This window comes from Oncorhynchus gorbuscha, linkage group LG14 (assembly GCF_021184085.1).
Source record: "Oncorhynchus gorbuscha isolate QuinsamMale2020 ecotype Even-year linkage group LG14, OgorEven_v1.0, whole genome shotgun sequence".
NCBI classification, from domain to species: Eukaryota; Metazoa; Chordata; class Actinopteri; order Salmoniformes; family Salmonidae; genus Oncorhynchus; species Oncorhynchus gorbuscha.
In genome coordinates this window covers 42259303-42268163 of record NC_060186.1, presented here as the reverse complement: position 1 = coordinate 42268163, position 8861 = coordinate 42259303, and positions in this window count along the sequence as shown.

Sequence of the window (8861 nt, the reverse complement as noted above, 5' to 3'; positions counted from 1 at the left end):
TTCACCGGTGGGGTCAGATCTCCAGTTTCTGCTCAAGTCGCAGGCAGGACTACCTCATCACAAGAGTGTGAGTCCGACTCACCTCCGCTACATACGCATAAGGGCAAGACTTCCTAACATATGAAGGCAATCTAAAAGTTTAAAAAGCTGTTTTTGTAACTTGGCTAAACCAACTGACCACACCCCTCTATCTGGGTGGGGTTACGGGGCCATTAAGCCTAATTCCCCTGTTGTTACGTGACTATCATTAATGTGATAATTGATTTGATAAAATAACAGTCAACTATGTTTCATTATTACGTGATTCAGCCATGTAACAATTAAGTCATTAGCAATCTTGGGGCACCACAGGAAAAGTTATTTAACGAGTTACTATCTCATGACTTAAACTCTAAAGATGTAAATATCTCTTACATTAATATCAGTCAATTATTAGTTATTATTACCTCATATCAGTCTCATTCTGAATACAAATTGACTATATAAATCTGCATGAACCCTAGTCAAAATGATGATTCAGGGATATACTAATTGGCTTAATTATTTATGTACTAACTAAAAAATCACACAGAAATACATAAACACAATGCAATGAAAGGTCCCTAGTGGACTAACCCGATATGACGGCTTGTTACACAATGAAAGGGGTTGGCGAAAGAAAGAGCAGGAGAGACAGTGTGGACTTATCGTAGATACATGGGGGAACTATGCTCACCATAAATATGAATATTTAACACCCTGACAACCACTCATTCAGAAAAGGAATGCAATACATATTAACAATAATGAGCAAATGTTTTAGGAAGGTGTGAAAAAAATGCTGAAAAGTAAGAATGCTTTCAAAAATAGGCATGTTAATAGATTATATTTATTAATTAACAAAATGCAAAGTGAGTGAACAGAGGAAAAATCTACAACAAATCAATATTTGGTTTGACCATCCTTTTACTTCAAAACAGCATCAATTCTTCTAGGTACACTTGAACACAAGTTTTGAAGGAGCTCTGCAGTTATGTTGGCCCTATCATCTTGGAGAGCAAACCACAGTTCTTCTGTGGATTCAGGCAGCCTCTCTTTTCATGTAATCCCAGACAGACGCAATGATGTTGAGATCAGGTCTCTGTGGGGGCCATACCTTCACCTCCAGGACTCCTTGTTCTTCTTTACGCTGAAGATAGTTCTTAATGACATTCGCTGTATGTTTAGGGTCGTTGACATGCTGCAGAGTACATTTGGAGCCACTCAGATGCCTCCCTGATGGTATTGCATGATAGATAAGTATCTGCCTCTACTTCTCAGCATTGAGGAGACCAGCATTGATCAGATCCCCAACTCCATTTGCAGAAATGCAGCCCCAAAATTGCAAGGAACCTCTACCATGCTTCACTGCCGTGAACCACTCTCCAGCCCTTGGGTTAACAAACTGCCTTCTGCTAAAGCCAAATACTTCAAATTTTGACTCATCAGTCCAGAGCAGCTGCTGCCATTTTTCTGCACCCCAGTTCCTGTGTTTTTGTGCATAGTTGAGTTTCGCGTGACCTTGTTTCCATGTTGAAGGTTTAGCTTTTTGGCCACAAGTCTTCCACGAAGGCCACTTCTGACCAGACTTCTCCGGACAGTAGATGGGTGTACCAGGGTCCCTCTGTTTTCTGCCACTTCTGAGCTGATGGCACTGCTCGACATCTTCCGATTACGAAGGGAAGTATTGCATGATGTGTCTGCAGTAGGTTTCCTTGGCCGACCACTGCGTCTACGGTCCTCAACACTGTTTCTTTGTGATTCTTCAAAAGAGCATGGACGGCACATCTGGAAACCCTGTCTGCCTTGAAATGTCTGCCTGGGAGAGACCTTGCTGACGCAGTATAACTACCTTGTGTCTTGTTGCTGTGCTCAGTCTTGCCAGGGTATATGACTTTTGACAGTCAACTGTCTTCTGCAACCTCACCTTGTTAACGGAGTTTGGCTGTTCCTCACCCAGTTTTATTCCTCCTACACAGCTGTTTCTGTTTCATATAATGATTGTTTCATATTGAATTGATGATCATTAGCAACTGTTTGGTATAATTGTTTAATTCTTTGTGATCGGTATCCCATCCACGGAACGGTTAAGCTAACATAGGCTAATGCGATTAGCATGAGAACATTTTCCAGGACATACACATCTGATATTGGTAGAAAGCTTAAATTATTGTTAATCTAACTGTGGTGTCCAATTTACATTAGCTATTACAGTGAGGGGGGCTCTCTTTGTTCCTCACCCAGGAAGGGAAGTCATGACACCCCTTTTCACACAGCACTCTCCTGGTAAAGCATCCAACATAATTGCTGGAACCATGCTGGAAAAGAGAATGTGAAAATGAAAGATCTGTGCCAACACATTATCATAGTGTGAAAACATATGTGAAACCCCCCCAGTTTGGCCAGTGTGGGGCCACCATGAGACTGCTTTCTCCAGGGCCTGTATTGGTAAAGTGTCTCAGAGTAAGGGACTCAGCACTGCTACTCTGAAGTTCTTTGTGAATACTGGCCGGCGTGTTTTGCCTGTAGTACATCAGCTGAGTGGATGGATGTGCAACAGACATACAGAGGGAGTCATGACATGTTCTGACTTTGCTTTATATACACTAGATAGCATCACATGCCTTCAATATTATTTGTGCTTCATCAGTGGAAATAATCATGCAGGGTGTCAAATCTAATTGTTTTTATGAGATAGAAATTAGATTGGGTAAGAGGAGGAATCCGCCTTTGTTTGATTCTGTACTGTGTGTGTGTTTGTCTCTCTGTGAGTGTGTGTGCCCATTACATGCAGATAGGCTGTTTGTGGAGTGCATTTCAAATAGCCTTAGCGTGGTGGGTTTGGTGGGGCTGAACTAATTGGATGGATGGTATGGAAAAGGGTGAGGCTGCTGCTGTTGTGTGGTCCAACTGAGCAGCACAAGCCAGGTAGGCGAGGGCAACGACTCTGGCAGTGAGTTACACTAGTCACGTGTGTGTGTGTGTGTGTGTGTGTGTGTGTGTGTGTGTGTGTGTGTGTGTGTGTGTGTGTGTGTGTGTGTGTGTGTGTGTGTGTGTGTGTGTGTGTGTGTGTGTGTGTGTGTGTGTGTGTGTGTGTGTGTGTGTGTGTGTGTGTGTGTGTGTGTGTGTGTGTGTCTGTATGTGTGCAATTGTGTGTATCTATGTCACACATACACAGGGCTGCTGAAACGGCAGTATTTAGGCAGTCAGATCTCTAAATGCCTGAGTGTGTGTGTTTCCTGCCAAGCCTCTGGCTCAGGATCCTATTGTCTGTGTGAGCAGCCGGCTGGCCATACCAGGCGACCGCGGGGCTGAAGCATGAGTCATTCTGGAACACCGTGGGGGCTCAGAGGCTAGGGCTGGTGCTGGACACTGTACCTGAGTGAGCACAACGCAATGGGGACCTCTAGTGGCCTAACACAGCATCAACAGTCTAGAACACAAGTGACACTTTCATAGAATATACATTGCATGCTCTACCATCTCAACCACACAATGCACTGCCATCTCCATCATACTGCATGCTCTACCATCTCAACCACACGATGCACTGCCATCTCCATCATACTGCATGCTCTATCATCTCAACCACACAATGCACTGCCATCTCCATCATACTGCATGCTCTACCATCTCAACCACACAATGCACTGCCATCTCCATCATACTGCATGTTCTATCATCTCAACCACACGATGCACTGCCATCTCCATCATACTGCATGTTCTACCATCTCAACCACACGATGCACTGCCATCTCCATCATACTGCATGTTCTATCATCTCAACCACACGATGCACTGCCATCTCCATCATAATGCATGCTCTATCATCTCAACCACACGATGCACTGCCATCTCCATCATACTGCATGCTCTACAATATCAAACACACTGCATGTGTAAACGGCTCTGTACCGGTACCTTTCTGCGTTGTGTTCTGGTAAGGTGTAGGTGGAAGATAAGGTCTCTCTTTTAATGACAGCTTGGAATCGATACAAATACTGGACTCCCATACAATTATATTTCTCTCTCCTCATCACGCTCTGAGCAAAATGACTAGTAAAAGCATCAACCAAAAAAGACATGATACAAAGTTTTCATGTTCATATTTTCAAAAGACTCACATTTAGTTTTATCAATGTTGTACACCAATACACTAATAATTTGCAAATACATGATAAATATTTCTTAGAAAGTGTACTGTTGTACCATTATACCTGAGGCATACAAATGAAGCAACAGCACCATTTTTGACATGCCCTGGCAAGTAACAAAATGATCAACAGCTAACTAGACACATTAAACATGAAATACAAAATTGTCACATTTCACAACATACCTGCATGGAATGGATACAAATACAAGGCAAAAGTTAATGCTGCCGTCTGGACCCCCATACAAGTATATTTGCCTGATAAAAGACAAAAGACAGTGCAGAATGCCCACGAGAAAATCATAAAAAAACTGATGTCTGCACCTGGGCTAGCCTTGCAAAGTTGGACTCAAACATTATCCCCATTCACATGAATATATATTCCTATAAACAGTAATGCAACACTAAATCAGTGACAATATAACTTTTGCTAGTCTTTTCTTGTGTATTTTGTAACATTTGCGAACATGTTCATTCAAAGACCGGAGCATACATAACACATACAGTTGAAGTCAAAAGTTTACATATACCTTAGCCAAATACATTTAAAATCAGTATTTCACAATTCCTGACCATTTAATCCTAGAAAAAAATCCGTCTTAGGTCAGTTAGGATCACCACTTTATTTTAAGAATGTGAAATGTCAGAATAATAGTAGAGAGAATTATTTATTTCAGCTTTTATTTCTTTCATCACATTCCCAGTGGGTCAGAAGTGTACCTACACTCAATTAGTATTTGGTAGCATTCCCTTTCAATTGTTTAACTTAGGTCAAACGTTTCGGGTAGCCTTCCACAAGCTTCCCACAATAAGTTGGGTGATTTTTGAGCTGATGTAGCGGAGTCAGGTTTGTTGGCCTCCTTGCTTGCACACGCTTTTTCAGTTCTGCCCACACATTTTCTATAGCATTGAGGTCAGGGCTTTGTGATGGCCACTCCAATACCTTGACTTTGTTGTCCTTAAGCCATTTTGACATAACTTTGAAGAATGCTTGGGGTTATTGTCCATTTGGAAGACCCATTTATGACCAAGCTTTAACTTCCTGACTGATGTCATGAGATGTTGCTTCAATATATGCACATCATTTTCCTACCTCATGATTCCATCTATTTTGTGAAGTGCACCAGTCCCTCCTGCAGCAAATCACCCCCACAACATGATGCTGCCACCCTCTTGCTTCACGGTTGGGATGGTGTTCTTCGGCTTGCAAGCCGCCCCCTTTTTCCTCCAAACACAAGATTTTGGCCAAACAGTTCTATTTTTGTTTCATCATATCAGAGGACATTTCTCCAAAAAGTATGATCTTTGTCCCCATCTGCAATTGCAAACCGTAGTCTGGCTTTTTTATGGCGGGTTTGGAGCAGTGGCTTCTTCCATGATGAGCGACCTTAAAGGTTATGTTGATATAGGACTCGTTTTACTGTGGATATAGATACTTTTGTACCTGTTTCCTTCAGCATCTTCACAGGGGCCTTTGCTGTTGTTCTGGTATTGATTTGCACTTTTCGCACCAAAGTACTTTCATCTCTAGGAGACAGAATGCGTCTCCTTCCTGAGCGGTATGACAGCTGAGTGGTCCCATAGTGTTTATACTTGTGTACAATTGTTTGTACAGATGAATATGGTGCCTTCAGGCGTTTGGAAATTGCTCCCAAAGATGAACCAGACTTGTGAAGGTCTACAATTTTTTTTCTGAGGTCTTGGCTGATTTATTTGGATTTTCCCATGTTGTCAAGCAAAGCTGCACTGAGTTTGAAGGTAGGCCTTGAAATACATCCACAGGTAAGCCTCCAAATGTCTCAAATGATGTTAATTATCATATCAGAAGCTTCTAATGCCATGACAAAAATTTCTGGAATTTTCAAAGCTGGTTACAACCTCTTTGGGCTAGGCATGCCGCTAACACCCCACCTCAACAACATCCGGTGAAATTGCAGAGCGTGAAATTCAAAATACAAAATTCGTAGTATTAAACATCCATGAAAATACAAGTGTCTTACATATTTTAAAAGCTTAACTTCTTGTTAATCCAGCCACTTTGTCAGATTTCAAAAAGGCTTTGCGGCGAAAGTGTAAAATGTGATTTTCTGAGGACAGAGCCCCACATACAAAAGCATTACAAACATTTCCCAAACAAGCAGAGGCATCACGGAAGTCAGAAACAGCGATAAAATAAATCACTAACCATTGAAGATCTTCCGCTGTTTGCAATCCCAAGGGTCCCAGCTAAATAACAAATTGTTGTTTTGTTCGATAAATTCCTTCTTTATATCCCAAAAAAAGTCAGTTTATTTGGCGAGGTTGATTCAGTAATCCACCGGTTTCCCTTGATCAAAATGCATACAAAGGAATCCCAAAAGTTACCAATAAACTTCATCCAAGCAAGTCAAACAATGTTTCTAAACAATCTTCAGGTACCCTAATATGTAAATAAATTATCAAATTTTAGACGGAGAATAGTATGTTCATTACCGGAGATAAATAACTAACCTAGAAAACTACAAATTCTCGCTCATTTAAAAAAAAAAACAAGACTGAAACTCTTTCAAAAGAATGTTGACATCTAGTGGAAGCCCTAGGTACTGCATTATGGGAGGATTTCCTTTGATTGTTCCATAGAAAGCCATTTCAATGAGTGGTGACATAAAACAAAAAGATTTCCGGAAGATTCTGCTCGGGTTTTCACCTGCCATATCAGTTCTGTTATACTCACAGATATTATTTTAACAGTTTTACAAACTTTGGAGTGTTTTCTATTCAATACTACTATATGCATATCCTAGCTTCTGGGCCTGAGTAACAGGCAGTTTACTTTGGGCACCTCAGTCATCCAAACTTCCGAATACTGCCCCCACCCCTAAGAAGTTAAAGGCACAGTCACCTTAGTGTATGTAAACTTCTGATCCACTGGAATTGTGATACAGTGAATTATAAGTGAAAACATCTATCTGTAAACAATTGGTCGAAAAATGACTTGCACAAAGTAGATGTCCTAACCGACTTGCCAAAACTGCAGTTTGTTTACAATAAATTTGTGGAATGGTTGAAAACCTAAGTGTATGTAAACAGCCAACTTCAACTGTACATACTTCTCCTCATCACGCTCTGAGCAAACTGAGGAGTAAAGCATGGCTCCCGTTGATGACATCAGAGAATTAACACAATTTTGAAAATAAATACAAATACAATAAAATAGTTCACTCTTGAAAGTAATGTAATACATCTCAAAATAAGTATATTTTACACCTGTTACACATACACTAGTTTTCCAACTACACTTGATGCTCAACCATGTCAGCCACACTGCACAGACTAACATGTCAGCCACACTTCATGCTCAACTATGCCAACCACACTGTATGCTCTACCATGTCAACCACACTGTATGCTCTACCATGTCAACCACACTGTATGCTCTACCATGTCAACCACACTTTATGCACTACCATGTCAACCACACTGCATGCGCTACTATCTCAACCATAATGGAGAGGGGGGTTGTGATAGGAGGATACTCTATGAGGATGGGTAAAACAACATGAATAGTCTAAATAAATCTTCTATATAGTAAAGGAATGGAGCGATCCGACAAAGAGTGGGCTCTGAACCTGTCATAGTTTCCAAGCATAGTCTGATATTCAGTATCTTTCTGTGTGTGAACATTCACATGTGTCAGTGTGTGTGGTTGTTTATGAGTCAAACTTGAAAAGTGAATGTGTTTTCAACAGTGCTGAGCAGCCATTTGCTGAACCCCCCCATCGCGGGTGTAATCCATACCCCTTTGTCCCAGGGATTACATGGACAGCACAGCATTTTGGGGAGCTGGCTTGCCGGGCTGGTGATGGGAATCCATGCACACGCACACAGATAAACCCACACACACAGGCTCTCTTGTCATTAACAGTGAATGGACCGGGTACTGGCGTCACTGTGAGAAACCAGTCATCCGGCTGAGTCTGACAGGGGTTGAGGTGTCAGACTGAGCCGGATGGCTGGTCTCTCACTGTGACGCCAGGACCCGGTCAATAACAATGAATGGACCAGAGAGGCTGATGAGAATAACATGTTGGGACGGTGGGGGGCACAGGATTGTCTAGCCTCATCATATTCTTAACACCAGCCCCTCCCTCCCTTCCTCCGTCCCTCGCTTTTTTTTGTTGACGGTTGTGCATTCAGTTTGAGATGATTTGGCATGGGTGGTGGGGGGAGATAATGAAGGAGAGTGTTTTGTAGGATTCCCAGTTGTATTTATAGATATTCATATAATTGTAATCTGTATCTTAATTCAAACCAGTTTGCTACAGCAGGAAAATAATCCTGCAGTAAGAGGAAATGTGAGTTGTTATGAGGATTATAATTAATTCTGTAGGGGTTGACACATTTTTTGTCAGGGCAAATTAGGTCAGACATTTTAAAGTAGGAATTACAAACTTTAGAAGCGTTTTAAAACTTTGATTTTTTATAATTATTATTTATTTAAACTAGGCAAGTCAGTTAAGAACAAATTCTTATTTACAATGATGGCCTATGAACAGTGGATTAACTGCCTTGTTCCCCTGAACAAAACAACCAATTTTTACCTTGGGGATTCGATCTAGCAACCTTTCGGTTACTAGCCCCACGCTCTAACCACTAGGCTACCTGCCGCCCCAAAATCAGAATGGGGTTCAGGTCTGGAGATTGGGCTG